The 19,920-nt window shown below is 44.2% G+C and overlaps 1 long non-coding RNA gene and 1 other non-coding gene across 2 annotated transcripts in view; one reads left to right on the top strand and one right to left on the bottom strand.

Moving 5' to 3' along the window:
• Positions 1-638, bottom strand: part of LOC121143232 — a 37,385-nt gene extending 36,747 nt beyond the window's left edge. The window contains exon 1 of the long non-coding RNA XR_005880423.1: positions 116-638. This is a non-coding gene — a long non-coding RNA (uncharacterized LOC121143232). The remainder of the gene's footprint in view (positions 1-115) is intronic.
• Positions 639-8,962: 8,324 nt separating this feature from the next.
• LOC121143391 lies at positions 8,963-9,130 on the top strand. Its single transcript, XR_005880593.1, has one exon. It is a non-coding gene; the product is annotated as a small nucleolar RNA SNORA81 (small nucleolar RNA).
• Positions 9,131-19,920: the final 10,790 nt, after the last annotated feature.

Genomic DNA, 19,920 nt, shown 5'->3' with positions numbered 1-19,920 from the left:
ATGCCTGAGCTATATCCCAAGAATAAACATCAAGCCTCAAGACCTAAACACAGCATGAGTCACAGGCAGAGCTAATATTAAAAGCTCAGACCTCCTGCTTGCGTTCCACACTTACTCATCTGCCCTCCAAAAGGTTCCGGTGTGCCTGACCCAGAGGATTCAATATCCTTGAAAACGATGAAAGAAGGAGGCAGCTTGTAATGGCCGATGGGAATGGGAGATAAAGGCGGAAATAAAGAACAGTAAGAGTCGGGTTTTTGACTCCCAGAATTCCGGCTCAGTTCTGTTTCAGCTTCCTGGCAGGCATGGCAACAAGAGCGGCACACTGCACTTGCTGGTTTTCACGTCGCCGGAGAACCCAGCCTGGGGAAGTACCGTGTGCTTCCCTTATATTCCTCTGCCGGAGAATCCAGTGTGGTGGGAAATCTTGAAGACCAAGGCATCTTTATATTTTGAGGACATCTACAGCTTATTGTTTGGTTCATGGTCAAAGTGCTTTTTTTGTAGCCGTGATGTCCCATGTCCGCTCCCAAGTGCTGGCTGTGTAGTCTACTTAAAGAGGATAAATCCATTTTGGTTTTTATTCTCCGTCTGCTTGCAACTGCCCTTTCTTTACAGTCCCCAGCCAGGCCCCTCTGTTTCAGCTCAACCTCAGAGCATTCTTTGAATATTTCCTAAGCCCTCTCTGGTTACCCAGGCCTTTTCCCTCCCTAGTCTTACAGAGCTAGTCGCTAGGATATTTTTGCAATCTACTACACTCGGCGGGGCATATAATCCTCAGCCTTGTTATCTCAGGCGCCCCCTTAAGAGTCCCTTGACAAATAAAGTAACCTGAGTCAAATTAAATCCTTGTTGATTGATTGGCCTGAGCGAGGTGCTCTCAGCCTGATCTCCCTCCTGTCCAGGCTGCCTGTTGCAAATAGACATTCTTTCATATCTGTGGCCAAGCTTGGTGGTTTTTCTTCTTGTTGTTTCCTTGCTCTGTGATAGCATCCATTTCCCTGTCTGAAGTCATAATTCCATTGAGCTTATCTTTTTCATGAAATTTGCCAAACAAAGCATGTGAGAGCTTAACGTTTTTACACTAGCACATGTATTTTAAGTCCCAGGATCCTGGACACGACAGCTAATTTTGGCTCCATTGTTTCATATGTGGGAAAACAGAGGATCCTCCCTCTGAAAGGGTTTGATGTTTCATTCCTTTTGTTGATGCGTAACTTGACTTGTTCAAACTTCTTAATGGTCTATCTTCTATGTCATCTCTGTTTTGTGGGCTGGAGTTTGCTGTTATTGCTGTTTTTACAATTCTTTATTTGTGTGTGTGCCGTGTGCATATATGGGCACATAGCACAGCAGGTGTGGCGGTCAGAGGACTTTTTGCCACTAGGAGGTGTGTCCCAGGGATGGAACATGGGTCATTAGGCTTAGTGGAAAGCACCCTTCCCCACTGAGCCTCTTGTTGGCTCCTGGGTTGGAAGATTTACTTTTCCAAATCATTGTGACATATAAAGCATATACAGTCGGGTACTCTTATTATTATTAATCAATAATAATTTATGGACTAAGCGAAATCAGTTATCACTATTTACTTTCTAGTCTCCTCCTATCTGAAAGGAATTAATGACTTAATAAGCCGGGGTCACTTTTTAAAAATGTTAGCCATGTGGGTATTTCAAGGCAGAATTCATAACAGGTTGGCTGCTTTTCATTGTTCGGCATCAGACATATTAGGATGTAGTCATTTCCAGTTCCTCTTGTCACCTGCCAAGCCCTACATACTTTTCACTGCTTTAACACTGTGAGTTTTAAAAGTCTGAAAGCAAAGACTCTACTCATGGGGATGAATCCCCTGTCCCTGGGATGCCAAATGAGCAGCAGGGTCTTGTTTGTAAGAAGGAGAGTTATAGAAGAGACAAACAAGGAGATTTTGTAGGAGCTTCTACAAACAGGAGATGGGCTAAGCATTAGGAACAAAGCAGGGGTCATCCTGGAAAAACCCAGGCAGCTTTGATCTTCCCCCTTGCCCAGAGCAAGGTGAAAGGGTAGTCTGCAATGAGTCTGATCTGTGTATTTAAGTTAAACAACACTTTAAACATGTGCGGACAAGCATGAGGGTTATTCAAATGGTGAAAAATACAAGGCCCAGATTTTGTGATCAAATACACCAGTGTAAAATAAATTCCCCTTCCCTATAGAGTTAACTGTAAAGAATCAAAACTGCTTTAAGGGAGTGATCCGAGAGCATAAGAATGCCAATTTGGCAGAAAAAAAAACCTCAGTAATTGTGGGCATTTAAGTGACGTTCTGTCTCTCTAGATTTGCTGTGCTTCCTGGCCATACAACAGCTAGAGCTTTCAGTAGATCTTTGGGACAGTGGTTCGTTTAAAGACGACGACACCCCCCTTCCCCCGCCAGGAGAGTGGGAGAGAAGGAGGAGGGAGGAGAAGACTGGGTTTTGAGCCATCCTGGGGATGGGTACACGTCTCAGCTATGTGTGACTTTTCCAGACAGAGTGTATGTCTGTCTCTGCATGGTCCCCCCAGTTACTGTAAAACAACTCCCTAAAGCCCAGATTAGATAGACCACCTGGAACTGGCTCAGCTGCTGCAGGGTTGATCTGCATGACTGGGACAGTCCTTGTAGTGCATCACCCCAAGGAGACTAGGAAGTGGCACTGTAAAAGTAAGTTAGTGTCAGTTGTTTGTTTGAAATATATATTAAAGCGTCAAGAAGCTGTGATCTTCTGTCTTACCTATAGTCAATGTTTGGTGGCTTCTGCTAGCTTCCAAGAGGATCAAAATGGGGAGAACAAAGAAGAATGAGAAAGTTCTAAAGGTGTGCCTATAGTCATCTTGCAGTCCCTACACGGAGTGTAACAAAAGGGAACACACACTCAGTTACAGGAAGCAGCACCCAGCCAATGAGCAGAGGTGCAGGGCAGAAGCCCGTTCTCTAAACCCTGCTAGCTGGTCAGAGGTGGCACACCAGGGCACTCTGATGCAGCCTCTCCATGTGATGGCCAGAGCCCTTAAATCCTTGACTTGATTCAGGGCTGGACCAGGTGGATGGAACCCAGGTCAGACTCTACCATTGGGGAGACCAGTAGCATCACCACACTTGTGCATGTTATACAAGATCACAAGGCCAGGCTGATGCCTAGCCAGGGCTCTTGCTCACCTCACTGAGCCAACAAGCCTCCTATGACCTGTGATGGTGCATCTAGGACATCTTTTTGTCAGTTCCGGGGGGAAAAAATCTCTATGTGTTTGGGGCTGCTCACTCAGGAGGCTTATTTTGCCCAAGCCTCATAATCTGGCAAATTCTCAAACTTACGTTTCTGAGTATACTCCCCTCCCCTCAGAAGGGTATTCACACACTCACAGGGCTACTTAGGAAAGTCTGGTCATCCAATCCACCCTGTGCCCAGGATAAGGTTTACAGCTGCTTTTTCTGAACTGGAACATCCTTTCTTAGGAGGAGGAGGGTGGCCCAGGAAACTCACAGGAAAGTTCTAGGTCTCAGGAGGATGCACAAATTGATCCCCCTGCTCTAGAGATGATGGAAGCTAGTGGTAGCCTAGAAGACTGCCCTGTGGGGCTTCCAGCAGGTTGTGCAGGGATTTATACAGAGCCGTTTCTTCTGTCTGCTATTACCCCCTCTAGCTGAGTGAAGAGGCCTTTGTGCACATATCTCCAGGAAGGCCAGTGCAACCGAGTCCTCTATCACTGGTAGTGAGACAGTTGTTTGAGAAAACTGCGGCTGTACCTGCACCAGGACTGGCAGTTGGACAGTGAAGCAGCTTTTAATCCTAATTCTTCCCCTTGAACCAGCTGCAGGACTGGCAATAAATAGCAGTGGGCCAGGTTCTAGGTCCCGCTCCCTCTCTGTTCTCTCCCCACACTCTCACGTGCTCTCCTCTCCCCCACCCCCTTTTCTCCCATTCTCTCTTTCAACTCTCTCTTCTGAGACCTCAGTCCAAGGATATTAACGAAGAGGCAAGAGTTGAGTTAGGCAGGCCCTTCCTCTGCAGATTCTGGGACTCAATGAGACTGCCGGGCCTCTCTAGTCATCCACCCTCCCCTTCATTGCAAGAAAATGATGTCATAGTGTGGGGCCCTGGTCCATTTCCGGACATTTAACCTGTGTCTCCTGACGTTTCTCTGCTGTCCTGTTCTTGGAGAAAATGAAACACATTGAAATGTACAGGCCAGCAGACCTCAGAAAGGCCTGACGCCTCCAGGATATGGCTAACCTCTGCAGGTACTAATGACTCAGACACCTTATCTGGGTGTCACATCTGGGACACGGCATGGACCCCCTGTCTGTAACATGTAGAGGAAATAGGCTTCAGATTATGTCTGCAATTTCCTGGCAGCGGCCTTTTCTTCCCCTCTACTGGACTTAATTATTAGTGACATTTCAGTGAAATTCGGCCTCCTTGCATGGTTTTTGCTCTGGGTTTGGTTTTAAAATCTGGGCGAAAACTTAAATCTTAACACCACACTTGTGTCTTCATTTCTTAGGATGGGTCAAACCCCAGCCCGAATGACGTTATGGAATTACTTCCTGGAAGGTCAAGGGCTGAAATCGCCCTGTCAAGAATGACTCTGTTCTTTCGGGACTGCAGAGAGTCAGGCTCACGCTGTATCCTTGCTCTGGTCTAAATTTTTCTCTGCCAGGAAACTGGTGCTCTCAGATCATTTGCATACAGCCAATGAGAGCCATCTACTTACTGTTTCATGGCAGTCTTGGAGATTGTATGACGACATCCTGGAAAAATCTCAGCTGGGGAAAGGGGATTTCTTCCCCCTTTTCCTAAGCCCCATTTTAAATAGTTTCCTTCCCACAACCCATGTGTCCACATTCAAAGTAAGTAACCCAGCCCATTTTCCTGCCCTGGCCTCTGTTACTAGCTCAGGAATCTCAACAGCCACACAAAACTGGAAATGGGCTGTTTTAAACAAAGGTGCGATATTTGTTCCAGTCTGTAAACCAGACATTTTTTTGGCACACAATGGGGGAAAATTAACCCTTGTACTTCTCCCAGGCAAGGGCACAGTCAAGTGCCTGCTCTTTCCCGCGTGACAAGAATGCCAAGACTAAGTTGCTGATGTAGTTCTTAGCGTTTTGAGTGGTTCTGGTTAACCTAAGGCATATATATGCACTGTTCTACATGATACCACAAAAACCGGGTCACTTCTGGACTCTCAACTTGTGCACATTTTCTGCGATTTTCTTCTCTCCCTTCTAGAAAGCAAATGCTAGGCTGTCCAGGCCTTAGAGGGGTGTGGTAGCAGCCAGACATCTGGCTTGTTGATAAAATGCCCAAGGATCATCTTAAATTATTTCTGCACAGAGTGGGACGTAAATAAGAAAGCAGGATGTGTGTGTATGAGTAAGCAGGGTGTCCAGAACTTATGGGGATGCTCAAGTGTTATTAATTCAGACATTATACAATATGAAGTGCCTACGTGTGCAATCACCAGATCCACGGCCAGAAATCTTATCATTCCGTTATGAGGCAGATAGCAGTGTGTTGACTGAAGACTTGGAGTCTGGGAGGCATGTACTGGATTGCTAGATAGTGCTGCTTCAGCTCTATGCCCTTGAAGAAGTCATGAAGCCTCTCTCAATCGCAGACATTGCATCTGTGAGATGAAGGTGTTTATGTCTTATGTCTAAAATGTTATGTCTAAAATGTTTACTCTGAGCTTGTCTGTTTTCAAATGAGTGGAATCCATCCCGGCTGATGTTTGAAGATATCTACTAAACGTGTTGAATGACGTCCAAACCCTTAAACTTATTCTGTATGTGTGTGTGTGTGTGTGTGTGTGTGTGTGTGTGTGTGTGTGTGTAGGTATGCATGTGCGTGTGCCACACATGCTGTCGGGAGGTCACGGGATGACTCTGTGGAGTCATTTCTCTCTTTTCCCACTAAATGAGATCTGGGAAAACAAACTGGACCAGCAGGATTGATGACTGAGCCATTTCATTATCCCTGCATTTTTAGAGAATCCCAGGTAGATCAGGCTTTCTGCTGTGCACTCTACTCCTGGAATCTCACTGATTTCTCTCAGCGAGACTATGGATTAGCTACTCTGATTATCCCTACTGGACCATGAAGAAACTGAGAGTCTGTCCTAAAATGATAAAGGAGGAGGTATCTCCATGTAGGTGCTTTCCATTCCAAAGCTCGGTCCGTTTTCTGTTACAGAACACATGTGTGTTCTAGACTGTACTAGAATTCACATGGGTTGTGGGGGGGGGGGCTTCCTGGAGCTGTTAGCTGGGATCTGACTAGTCACAGTTCCTAAAGGTTCCCAGGGCTGCAGACAGAACTAATCTGGGTCAATGACTCAAAGCCCACCACACCAAGTTGTGGAAAGCCACAAACCAAGACCAAATTGTAGAGAATCTAAGAAGCACTGTTCACTCCTCCTGTGAAACAGTCTCCATTGCAGGCGATCATGGATTGACATCTTGGGAAAGACTGTATTGTAAGGGCCATATAGATCTTGGAGCATTTATTGAGAAATTGGTCTAACATGTACCTAAGTTCTTTCTTGTTTGTTTGTATGTTTGGGTTTTTAAAATGGTAATTTAAAAGGTTATTTATGTGTGTGTCAGTGGGAGTTTAAAAAGGCACACATGCGGAAGACATCAGACTAAGTGTGGGAGTCGGTCTTCTCCTTTCACCCTGAGGGTCTCTGGGAATGATCTCAGGTTGTCACCCAGGGCAGCAAGTGTGTTTGCTGACTGAGCTACCTCGGTCTGCTGATAAGAGTTTTAAAACAGTGGCTCATGTAGCTCAGGCTAACCTCAGACTCACTCTGTGACATAGATGGCCTTAAATTCCTGCCTCTCCCTGCAAGTGCTGGAATTATAGGTGTCACCACCACACCTACTTTTTATGGAGTGCTAGAGGTCAAACCCAGGCCTCACACACACTATAGGTTGTAAGTAGATTGTTATTAGAGCCCAAATCAAGAATGGGGGGACAGGTGCTGGTGGGAGTATGATGTCCCCCTGCAGGCCACACTTCTATGTTTTATGTCTTGAAGATTTAGAGTCACGATGATGGTGGCAATCAAAAAAGATTGAGGGAAATGTCGCTTAATTTGTACGATATGGGATTGTCATCAAATGAAACTCCACTTGTGGAATAATATAAATAAAAACAAACCACTCGTTGGCTATAAATTTATACTGTAGATTTTCATATTTATATGGTAACAATAATATTTCAATTTCTGCATCATAATACATATATTTTAAAATGTTAATGGAAGGACCAAAATATAGTTGTTTCCATTTTGTTTCATAAGAATATAAAAGGGGGGAGTTTAAAGAACACAATTACTTGGTAAATATTTCAAAATAATGACCACATATTAAAGAGAACACAACTCTGAATTTATTGTCCATTCTTTTGACCCTAGGAAGGGGTGGGGGAAGAGAAGTATTTATTAGTACAGTTTATCAAAGGAAATACAGTTTTGCTTCTGACGTTTAGTGTGGCCATTTTTATGTCCCAGAAACCACTAAGGATGACTCAAGTCACAGCATCATGGAAGCACTTAAGGATTTACGGGGCGTCAGCAGAGAGAGTCACACTGGTGGCAGTGGAGAAGAGAGTGGCAGAGAGGTATAAAACAGAAGCATGCGCAATAAAAGCTCTAGCAGGAACACACGGGGAGGCCGGTGCCTTTGTGGGCAGGGGCTGGGTAAGGAAGTGGAGATCTTGGCACCGAACACTTCTTCTGGTCATTTGCCGTTTGTGCTGTCTAGATTGGCTAGGGCTTTTCAAAACCTAGCAGGAGATTAAAGGGAACTTTCGGAAATCTTTAACTGGGAGCCAAGAGCTTGAACTTGATTAGAAGCGAGGGAAGGAAGCAAAAGTTTCTTAAGCACTTCTGTAGCATTAGAAATGATGTCATCCCTCTGTAGTTGAGGATGCGGCTGGCTCCGTTTTCCAAAGCGGGGAAATAGGCTCAGGTGGTTTGATTGTGAGTTGCTGAAAGCTGCCCAGATACCCAGGTGGGAAGGGTTAGAGGAGATGATTAAACCCTAAGCTGCCCGGGGAAAAGTGCCAATGAAGGACTAGGTAAAAAGTCAGGCAAAGGCTGCAGTTGCCTGTAACCCTAGCATCGTGAAGACAAATGGACCCTGGGGCTTACTTGCTTGCCAGCCTGGCTTCCAGTTCAGTGAGAGATGAGCCATCTGATATGATCTCTCTTCTATCCTCATGTGTGTGCATACACAAGCGCACACGCACACAGGTACGCACATACATGCACTCATATGTATGAATTCCCGCCCCCACACAGTACACCCTTAATAATGCTAAAGCAGTTCTGCAGACACCCGCTGTTCCTTGGGTACAAATTCCAGCTTCCCCCTTATATTACCTCCGGGAGATTTTTCTTGACTGCACGGCCATAGTAAATTCCCTGTAACATGCAAACTGATTTTAAACTTAAAATATGACTGCTGTAGGCCTAAGTGAGATTTTAGATATTGCTGGGAAGACATAAAAATGAAATTCAATATTGCATCCTGCTCTCTTTTTCACCCTATGCTCCTGTCTTGTGTTTCTGGTCCCTTTATTTGTTTTGATAACCACCTTTGAACACACTGCTCTATTTTCTTTAAATGATATATGTTATTTATTCTCTGCCCCTCTTGCTTGGAGGTGGACGGTATGTTGTTGTGTCCAGCATGTCAAGTGCTTAAAAAATGAGATAGGGACTTTTTCTGCAAGTAGCCAGATGATGCATATTTTAGGTTTAACTGGTCACACAGTCTTTGTCACTGATTCTCAGTTCTGCCTCTGCAGGTGAGAGCAGCCTCAGACAGAAATGGCTGTTCCTAATAGTACTTTGTCTATTGACATGGAAATCTACATATGATGGAACTTTAAAGTACCATGAAATTTTTCTCAAACATTTAAAAAATATAAGAAACCTTGTTGTTAAGCAGTGTGTTAAAATGACAAAAAAGTAGGATCATGTCTTGGATTTTGTAAGAATGCTAAGAGATTTCTCAGAACAAAAGTAGTTGCATTGGATCCCAAACACTAGAGTGAACCTCTTTCTTAATATCAAGTGCCTTAATATTTGGTGAAATGTGTCTTTTTTTTTGGTTTTATGAGACAGGGCTTTTCGGTATTTTTTTGGAGGCTGTTGGTCCAGCCTGGCCTCGAACTCACAGAGATCCGCCTGCCTCTGCCTCCCGAGTGCTGGGATTAAAGGCGTGCACCACCACTGCCCGGCCTCGAAATGTGTCTTTAAAAATTTAAAGGAAAGTTGAAAATTAAATTGATTTATTTACATTTATTTAGTGTACATATGGCAGTGGAGACACACATGGCACTGTGTGTATGTAGAGGTCAGAGGAAAACTTTTAGAAGTTGGTTTTCTCCTATCATGTTTGGCTTGGGGATTGAATTCAGGTTGGGAGGCTTGACAGCAGCCTTCACCTTACAAGCCTTCTTTCTGGCCCAGAAATTAGATTTGAGAGTCAACTTTCTTTAACATAATCTATACTACTATTACTACTAGTGATAATAATACTAGTAATAAATAGAGCTAGTCTTAAATTTAGATTCATAACTCCCCCAAAGGCAGTTATGGTCATCTTTGGCCCATGGGCTACAGTTTGCCAACCCCTGGTCTAGAAAATGTGCCTGGAACATAGCAGGTGCTCAGAAAATGGAGTTTTGTTTGTCCAGTGATATATTAGTTTCCCCGTCATAGGAAAACAATAGCCAGCATAGCGGGCACCCCACACTGCCCTCCAGATCTGATGTCTGCATGAGCAGGAAGTGGCCTCTCACACACCCCATGGACTGGGGAGACCTTCTACAAAGTCTTCTACAAAGAAGCCATTGCACCATTAAATTGTTCGAATGTCTAGTTCAATTCCATCTAAAATACTGGCAGTATGACTATGGGTATTGGTAGGGTTATGGTGCAGAGATCCTGTGAACCCAGTATGAGGAGGCAGAAACCAGAAACTTTCATGTTTGAGGCTGCTCTGGGCTACATTCTGAGTGAAAAGCTTGATTCTGGGCTACATAACAAGACTCTGTCTCAACCAGACCAACCCGATTATTTTCCACCTTAAGTAGAATTGTTTGGGGTGTAAAGATAGCTCAGTTAGGAAAATGCTTGCTTGCAAGCATGAGGACCTGAGTCACTTTCTATAATATACATGAAAACAAAAGGCTGTGTATGGTGACACCTGGCCACCAAAATGCTGAAAAGGCAGAGACAGGTAGATACCTATGGCTACTAGGCAGCCAGAGTGGACTACTTGGTGAATTCGAGGACAGTGAAAAACCCTGTCTCGAAAAACAGCAAGGAGAGTACCAGAGGTTGAGGTCTGAGGCTGTTCTTTGGGTTCTATATACATGTGTACACACACACACACACTTGTGCACATATATAAACATGTGCACACATGAAGGAACATACAGAAACACACACACAGAAAGAATTGTCCTTTGGGCTTTATAGATATGCACACACGTGTGTGTACACACATGAACAGTTATATACATGAAAACATATACAGAAACACACACAAAGAGAAAGAATTGTCACTTGTTCTCTATATACATGCACACACATGAAGGAACATACAGAAACACATGCAGTCTCCTGAGGGGATTTGTTTCACCTCCATATATTGCTTTGTGCTACAACTGTTTAAACTGCTGCCCATTTTAATTATTTCCTTGATGTAATTGATATAACCACAATACTCTTTGGGAAAAAAAGACAGAATAAGAGACACCGATGCCAAGTAAAACTGCACAAAAAATGATGATCATTTCGACAACATGCCTCAAGATTATTTTCACTAAGTCTTTGGATTACATTTTTCTCCCTACCATGTGCTGTCATTCTGACCTGTTTGGTGAGCTTAGGCCAGAGAGAGCTGACTGACATCCAGAAGGTGACTGGCCTTCCTGACGATAACACCCAGAATTGTCCTCTGGCCCTCATGCACACACACACATAGAGAAACTTACACATACATACATTAAAATAATTTTTAGAAACCATAGGTTTGCTGACCAACCATTAAGAAATAACCAGATAGAGCCATTTGTAACTTGTATTGCCATTTATGAAGACTTTAAGAGGATAGATTTCCAAGAAAGAAATCCTTGTCATTAAATTTTGCCATTTTGCTTGGGCATTTTCTTGAACTTGTTCTGTTGTTGACATTTTACTCTTTTGACTCCTTCTCTCCCCCCTCCTCCATCCCTCCGGCTCTCCCTTCTCCTGCCTCCTCCTTTAGAAAAAATCTTGCTATATGTCCCAGGCTGGCCTCAAACTCAGTCCAGATTGTCTCAGCCTCTCAAGTGCTGGGGTTGCAGCATATATTGATTCATACAATCTGAAATGTTTTTTTAAAGATTTTATTTTATGTGCATGGGTGTTTTGCCTGCAGGTATGTCTATGTGCCGCGTGTACAGAGTGCCTGTAGAGGCCAGACAGAACATTGGAGCCCACGACACTGGAGGTACAGACCATTGTGAGCTGCCATGTCAGTGCTGGGTATAAAACCTCTCAACCCCAACTTGAAGGTTTTTAACAAGCAGTCATCTTGGTACCCCTGAGGATTGGTTATAAGGCTGCCTTTTAGATACAAAAATCTGTGCTACTCAAGTCCCCAATATAAAATGACAATACATATCCCAGATTTTTGATCTGAGATTGATTAGACAAGAGAATTTGGAACCCATGTCAAATGAGGGACAGCTATATTATTTGTAAAATGAATGATTTGTCAATATTATTTTGAGAAGTCCCAGATGAAAAAAAATCAATAGAGGAGATTTATTAGTTCACTTAACAATCCCCCAAAATGGGATTTTTTAAAAATTACTTTTTAAACTAGATAATATCCTGGGAGTGAGAAATCAGAAATAAGCCAAAGTTGAGTTGCCATGGCTTCTTCCATCAAAGTTTGAAGCCTATCAAGAAAGTGGTGAAGGGTTAGGATGTCACTGGGCATCAGCATGGAATGCAAAGTTAGCATGGGAGTGGGCAGGTCTGCTTAGTCCAAGAGTGACTGGAAGGAAAAACAACTGATAGGCTCAATCCTAAATTTGACGACAACTATGCCACACCCCTTTTCACTCACGTTTAGGGAACATCAGAGAAGAGGGTTGGAAAGATAGTAAGAGACAAAAGTCAGAGGACAGCTAGGAAACTTTCTTTTGGACATGACAGGGTCATTGAACTCATGAACTCACAGCAACTGTGTTTACCTGAACAAGACCAATACAAGATCTAGCCAGTCAACATTCCAGCACGGATGAGAGGTATTCCCAAGGCCCCACCCTTACCCAAGGAGCTACTGGTAGTTGATGGCTATTGGGGGAAGAGTCATTTTTCTTCAAGAGTGTTGTCTAAGGTAGGTTACCCAAGTTCAAGTGAGTAGACCAGTATCCATGTGCATACAGGCAGTACTAACTAACTAGACTCAGTGAGGAGGAGGAGGACAAGGAGGAGGAAAAATGAAATTGGAAGGGGGTCTAGGAGGAGGTGGTGGGGTAAGTAGTAGGTGCATATGGTATAAATACATTGTATTCATGTATGAAATTACAAAAGAATTTTTAAAATAAACAAAAATTTTTAGAGAGGGTAACAGAGACTGCCTCTGCGTCCAGGACACTCATAAACTCACGAAAGAGCTGAATGTACCAGGCTATAGGCCTGAGGTTTGGATGATAGTCTGAGGATGAAAGGGTCTTACCAGAGTGACCTCTAGTGATCTAAAGGGATGACACCAATTGGCAAGCTAAGCAATAGTGGAGAGACCACCTCGAATGCCCATTCCTGATAATGAACTTGATGTCCATAACCATCCGGGAGCCTTCATCCAGTGACTGATGGAAGCAGAGGCAAACACCCACAATTAAGCACTGAACTGAACCCAAGGAACCCAGTGACAGAGAGAGAGGAGTGATGAGCAAATTGGCAAAGAATGGGCTGGCAAAACCAGCAGAGACAGCTGATCTGAACAGGGGAGAGCTCTTGGACCCCAGACCGACAGCGGGGAGGCCAGCATGGAACTGATCTAGACCCCCCCCCAATGTGAGTGTCAGTGAGAAGGCCTGGACAACCTATGGGGCTCTGAGCTGTGGATCAGTGTCTATCCCTGGAATACAAACAGTCATCATGTGCCCATAGCACAAAGAGAGATGCTCTCTCAGCCTGGACTCTTAGGGGAGTGCCTGGACCCTACCCTGAGTGAAATGATAGACTCTAGATATCCCCTATGTGGAAGGAATTGGCAATAGGGTGGGAGGCTGGGGGGGGATGGGGTAGTGCGGAGGAGGGAAGGGAGAGGGAACTGGGATTGACATGTAAAACAAGCTATTTAAAATTAAAATAAAAAATTTAAAAAAAGAAAGGGTCTTAGTCAGTACTTTACTGTGAAGAGACACCGTGACTTCGGTAACTCTTATGAAAGAAAGCATCTAATTGGGCTGGCTTACAGTTTCAGAGGTTCAGTCCATTATCACCATGGCAGGAAGCATGGCAGCAGGCCATCAGAGATGGTGCTGGAGAAGAAACTGAGAATTTTACATCTGAACCCTCAAGCAGCAGGGAAAGAGAGAGATGCTGGGATTGAAACGGACATCAAAGGGGAGGTACTCTAAACAAAAAGTGGTCCATGGCTTCAAAGGCTGCGGAGAGGAGAGGTCAAGGGGCATATTGGAAAGGATCAATAGAACCTGCCACCTTTGAGTCCTCACTCCAGCTTTTTATCATGAGAGAAAGGGGAAAGCAGAGAACATTGTAATGGTTAGTATTGTCAATATGGCTGGCTCTAGAATCACCTAGCAGACAGACCTCTGTGCACGTCTGTGAGGGAGTTTCTAGAGAAAGTTAACTGAGGTGGGAAGACCCACCCTAAGTGTCAGCAAGAGCCCAACACTGAATAAAAAGAGAGGAGCTAGCCGAGCAGCAGCAGTCATTTCTCTCTGCTTCCTAACTACAGGCACAGTGTGCCAGCCACATCACCCTTCCGGGGCCTTCCTCACCAGACCCTCAGACCGGGAGCCCAGACCAACTCTTCTCAAGTTGCTTTGGTCAGGCATTTTGCCATAGCAACAGGAAAAGAAACACGTACATAAATAATTTCACAATACTGAGTTAAATTAAGACTCTTACAGCCCGTGGCATCGAACACTAGATTTACTATGAGATCAAAGGCAAGGCACCATTTGTATGGACTACGTAAACAACTTAAGTCTGGAGTATTCCAGGACTCTCTGGCTGGACTTGCTGGCCTCTGCTTTCTCTTTGGTACTCACAGTGGCTTTTTATTAATGATGAGAAACTGGGAACTGTTTACCCGTTAAGAATATGACTCACATTAAAGTCGGTCACTCAGTTTCACCTCTCATGATCCTTTTGTGTCTGGGTACATCTCCTATCTCCATGGTAACTGTCTCTGAGTCCTCTACGTTCCACCTTCTGAATAGTCTGTGGTGCTGAATCTTGGATGTCCACCTGATTAAAGGCCATCCAGAAAACTGACAAATCATACTCCTGGGTGTGGCTGTGAGGATGCTTCCAAAGAGGATTGGCATATGAGTCAGTGAACCCAGGAAGAAAGACCTGCCCCGCAGGTGGGTAGTGTGGTCCAGTGGACTGGGGGCACAGATGGAACCAAGGGGTAGATGAAGACAAGCCTGTGCGCATGCTCTGTCCTACTGAGTAGAGACCCTCATTGCTGCTGCTGTTGGACTCCAGACTTGAGCCTTTGACCATGACTTTGACCGCTGACTCTCCGTGGGGCCAGCAGAACTTCAGCCTCACCCTGGAGCTGGGTCATTGGTCTCTTTGGTTCTGAGATTTCTAACTGCTCACATTCATCAGTCACTGCTTTCTCTGGTTGTCTAGCCTCAGACAGCCATGGTGGGACCCAACTAGTCTGTAACTGATCTTGTACCTGCCTTAACACGATGTATGGAGTCTGGTGGGCTTGATCCTCTAGAGAGCCCTGCATAATGCAATCTGTAAAGTGTGTGTCCTCTTCCCTGTTCCAGCAAGTCATTCCTAAATCAGACACTGCTGTCCCTCACCTGGCCTCTTGCTTCCAAGTCTTGTGTTCCTTTGGTGGCCATTAGTCAGCACAGTGCAAGGACACATTCTAGCTCTCTGTCCCTCTTCACAGCAGTCTGTGGCAAGTGAGTATGAATGATGAGTATTTGAAGTAATACCTGAGTTTCTGAATGTGGACACTTAACAGGAAGACCATCTTCATAGGTTAACGCTTCACAAGGTAAATGTCAAAGAGGCTCTGACTAGAGTCCAGCCCTGATGCCACAGCCCCTTTTCCACTTGTGACATGAGGCTACCCTACAGCATGAGAGAGGAAAGAAATGCCTTATTTTTTCTGCATTTTATACTGTAGGAGTTTTATGGGGATAGTACTGGGCATTTATTTTAGAGTTGTTTTAAAAAGACTTACACACACACACACACACACACACACACACACACACTTATATGCCTGTAGCTCCTGGAGTTGTGAGCTGCCTGATATCTATGGTGGAAGCCAAACTCGTGTCCTCTGGAAGAGCTGGAACTACTCTTGACTACGGAGTCCTCTCTTGCCTTTAGTTTTAGTTAGTTAGTTAGTTAGTTTGTTTGTTTGTTTTGGTTTTTCAAGACAGGGTTTCTCTGTATTGTTTTGTAGCCTGTCGTGGAACTCGACCATAGTTTTAGTTTTTTAAGACAGGGTTTTTCTATATAGAGCAGGCTGACTCAAATTGATCATCCTCCTGCATCAGATGCCTATTTATTGAGATTACAAGCATGCATCACATGGCTAAGAAAAATGTCATATATGCACATACATTTGAATTTAGACGTAGATTCCACATATGAAAGAACACTTTGTGGGTCTGGCTTACTTTGGCTAGCATGATGACAGTCAATTCTGTCCATTCTTGCAAAGGCTATGGCTTCATTTTTCTTTACAGGTGAATAAAATTCCATTGTGTACATGCACCGTAGTTTCTTCATCCATTCATCTGTTGCTGGAGATCTAGGCTGATCCCATCACCTGCTGGTTGTGAGTCATGCAGCAATCAGCATGTGCGAGTGTTTCTGTGTTGATTTCACACCCTCTGGTGTATACCCAGCAGTGGTGCAGCTGGGCCATATGGGTTCTGGGTTAAGATTTGGGACAGCCTCTGTGCTGATGTCCACAGTGGCTGCACTGGTTTACACCCCACAGGGAACTCCTTCCCCACAGCCTCACCGGTGCCTGTTGCTATTGTTTTTAATGATAGCCATTCTGAGTGGGGTGGAGAGGGGATCTCGGAAACAGCTTAGACTCATGTTTCCTCGATGGCTAAGGACACTGTGTACCTTCTCAGGTATTTATTGCTTATCTGTATTTCTTCTTTTAGAAACTGCCCATTCATTTCACTGGCCCATTTATTGCCGGCATAGTTTTTTGCTGTTTAAGTTTTGCATTTCTTTCTATATTCTAAATACTAACTACTTGCTTGGTGCCATTCTGTAGGCTGTCTCTTCTCTCTGTTGATTATTTAGGAAAACTATTTTAAAACAACTCTCCTCCTCCTTCTCTCTCTTCTTCCTCTTGCTCTTCTTTTTGCAAGTAAACGGAGACCTGTCCCTTATCCAACCAATAACAGAGTGGAAAGTTGTTTGTTTTCCCAGACAGCCAACACAAAAATTCTTGTCAGTTTGATATGACAGATTGAATATTGGGTAAAGGAAAATTTTGCTCTGAAGTGGTCGAAGTAAAACAATTAAAAAAAGAGAGAGTGGTTAGAGTGTTCTGAGGAGCTCTGAGTAGACATGTGCTTCTCACATGAGTAATGCTCCTAGCGTGTACTATGTCAGGAACTGACCACGTAACTCAGCCATATGATGTCACCTAGGGACACATGAGTGTATTCAAACAGGGAAAGTTCCATGCATTCCTTAAAATAAAACAAAACAAAAGCAAATAGAAGCCTCCTTTTCTATTTGCTTTCACACAGTGCTCCTTACTGGGATCACTGTGTCTGAAGAGTGTGTCAGAAGAAATGAAATTTTCATTTCAAAGTCACAAACTGTGAGAGATCTGGAAGCTATCAAGGGTGTCTGTGCAGCGTCCTTCCACAAGATGAGCCAACGTAGGCCATAGATGATGTGTACAGAGCACAGCAATGCGGCCCAGACAGCCCTTCCCACATCCTCAGGACACAGGAGAGTCACAGTGTCACTCCTCATACCCATGTTCCACTTCTCACCCTAATTATGTCTCTGATTTTCTTCTTCTTTGATTATGAGGCGTGGATCCAAGCATCCTGGGATAGCTAGCCCGGGTTTCTTTAACACAACATAATGTAAAGTAGGGAACCCACATTGGCACCTTCTGACTAGAATTGGATTCCTTCCTTCCTTCCTTCCTTCCTTTCTTTCTTTCTTTCTTTCTTTCTTTCTTTCTTTCTTTCTTTCTTCCTTCCTTCCTTCCTTCCTTTCTTTCTTTCTTTCTTTTTATCTTTCCTTTCCTTCCTCTCCTCCCTCTCTCTCCCCCCTCTCTCTCTAGCTGTATCTCCTCTCTTCTATCTCTCCTCTCTCTTCCCCTCTCCCTCTCTCTCCTCTCTCACTCTTCTCTCTCCATCTCCTCACTTTCCTCTATCTTCTCTCCTCTTTCCTCTTCCGTCTCTCTCCCCATCTCCTCTCTGCATTCTCTCACCTCCCTCCTTCTCTCTCCTCTCTCCTTTCTCTATCTCTTCTCTCTCCTCTCCTCCTCCCCTCTCACTGTCTCCTTGCTCTCCTCTCTCTTTTCTCCTCTCTCTCCCCTCTCTCTCTTCTTCCCCCTTTCACCGTGGAATGTGCGTGACTGTGTGCATGGGCAGGCACTGTCTCCCGTGTGTGCACATGTGGAGGCCGGAAGCTGATGTCAGCTTGCTTCTACCTCTCTCCACCTTGTTCTTTGAGACAGGTCCCCCACTGAATCGACTGACTGGTCCATGAGCCCGAGGGATCTGCCTGTTTCTGTTTTGGCACTTTAACACACCCCCAAGCTGTCTCACCAGCCCTGTGGTTATTCTTCTAGATTCTGATTTCTCTACTGACTATCTAGAGACAATGTAATAGACTACAGGAGGAAGAAATACAGTGGATTCTGACGATTATATGGGCCTACTTCAACTTGACTTCATCTGCCTGGGCATTTGGTTCCTAGTATTCCTACAATTGAAGTTCAATTTGAGGAGTCAGGCCCTAATGCAAGAGTTATAGATGAAAATCCATCACTCATGTTCCTGGAAGCAAACCCAATTAAACTAATTGGACCATGAAAAGAACTAAACACATGAAAGCAGGAAGGAGCCGGTTGGGAAGAGGAAGGGGTTTGGTGGGAGTGAACGGGGACAAGAGAGGGTTAAGGGGGTTGGGGTGGGAATATAATCAAAGTGGACTTCACGCTTACGAAAACATCATAATAATAATTACTATGAGCAAGTACTGTATACTAACAAAAAGTTTAAAATACCCTCAGGTGAATCCATTTCTAAGTACATTTACAGAAGCTGTGTGTGGTGGACCATACCTGTCATCACAGCACCGCAGAAGCAGAGGCAGGAGGATTGCTGAGAGTTCCATTCCAGCCCCACCTACATAGTGAGATCCCATCTCAAAAATATATCCCTTCCAATATATTTATATTTGTAATGAGGCAGAGAAATCTACTCAAGATTTGGGCCATTGCATGGCAGCGTATTTGTCTCCTACTGTGGGAAAGAGCTGCCTATTAATAAATATTTTACTCAAGTGTCTTTAAATTGCACTTGAAGGGTTTACCAGCACTTTTATGTGAAGCAAGCACATCTCCATTCATTAAAAAATAAAGCCCCTATTCATATGACAAGGAGGGGAGAATGTTTTCCTACCCCTTTTCATTAAGGAAGCCACAAACATAACAAAAAATAATGAAAGAAAAATAAAAGGAGCCATCCCACCAGCCTGGGGAGGGGTGGAGCAGCTGCAGGGAATGCCTGAAGGGTGCCAGAAATCCTTACTGTTATTTTCCAAGACCTTGATTACTTACTGGACTAAGAAAGCAGACAGTTCTGGGTTTTGTGTTTCTGGTTTTATTGTCCTACATAATTTTGTGTGGGGCTGTTTGGGGCTGTGTGGGGCTGTGTGGGGCAGGTGGTCTATCCTATTTTTGCAGTCCAGAGTCCTTCCCACCCGGCCAGCAAGGTCAGAATGGCTGCACATGTCTTCATGTTTCTCAAAGTCTTCAAATGCTCCATTCCTCTTTCAATCATTTTCAGTGATTTGGTTGGGATTGAACTGCCCTTTCTCCATGTGACCTGTAACAAGATGACTTCAATTCTACAAAAGACAGTTATGTAGGAGGGAGGGGAGTGTGGTTGAAGATAAAAGTTTCTGTTCTGCCTGGTCCCGCAGCCATTTAGTCCCAAGTAAACCATAGAGGCTTATACTAATCATAAACTGTTTGGCTGATGACTCAGGCTTCTTATTGGCTGTCTTAATTATTAACTCATTTCTATTAATCTAAGGATTTCCATGTGGTCTTAGCTTACTGGAGAATGCCTGGTATCCTGCCTTTTCAGTAGCTACCTGACAGTTCCCTTGAGACTCTCTCTCTCTGTCCTCTTCCCAGAATTCTCCTAGTGTGGTAGCCCTGCCTATACTTCCTTCCTGGCTATTGGCCAGTCATCATTTTATTAAACCAATAAGAGAAACATATATTTAGAGCATACAGAAGGACCTCCCCCATCATGTGGTGATGTCCTAGCAAGTGCCTAGCTCATTTCTAAAAACACGTATCTGAACCTACAGAAAAAAAAAACCCTCAGAAAGATGTAACCGGTTGTTAGAGAACAAATGTGACCCC

Source organism: Mesocricetus auratus, unplaced genomic scaffold, assembly GCF_017639785.1.
Source record: "Mesocricetus auratus isolate SY011 unplaced genomic scaffold, BCM_Maur_2.0 Super-Scaffold_100011, whole genome shotgun sequence".
Lineage (NCBI taxonomy): Eukaryota > Metazoa > Chordata > Mammalia > Rodentia > Cricetidae > Mesocricetus > Mesocricetus auratus.
This window is presented reverse-complemented; position numbering and strand designations above follow the sequence as displayed.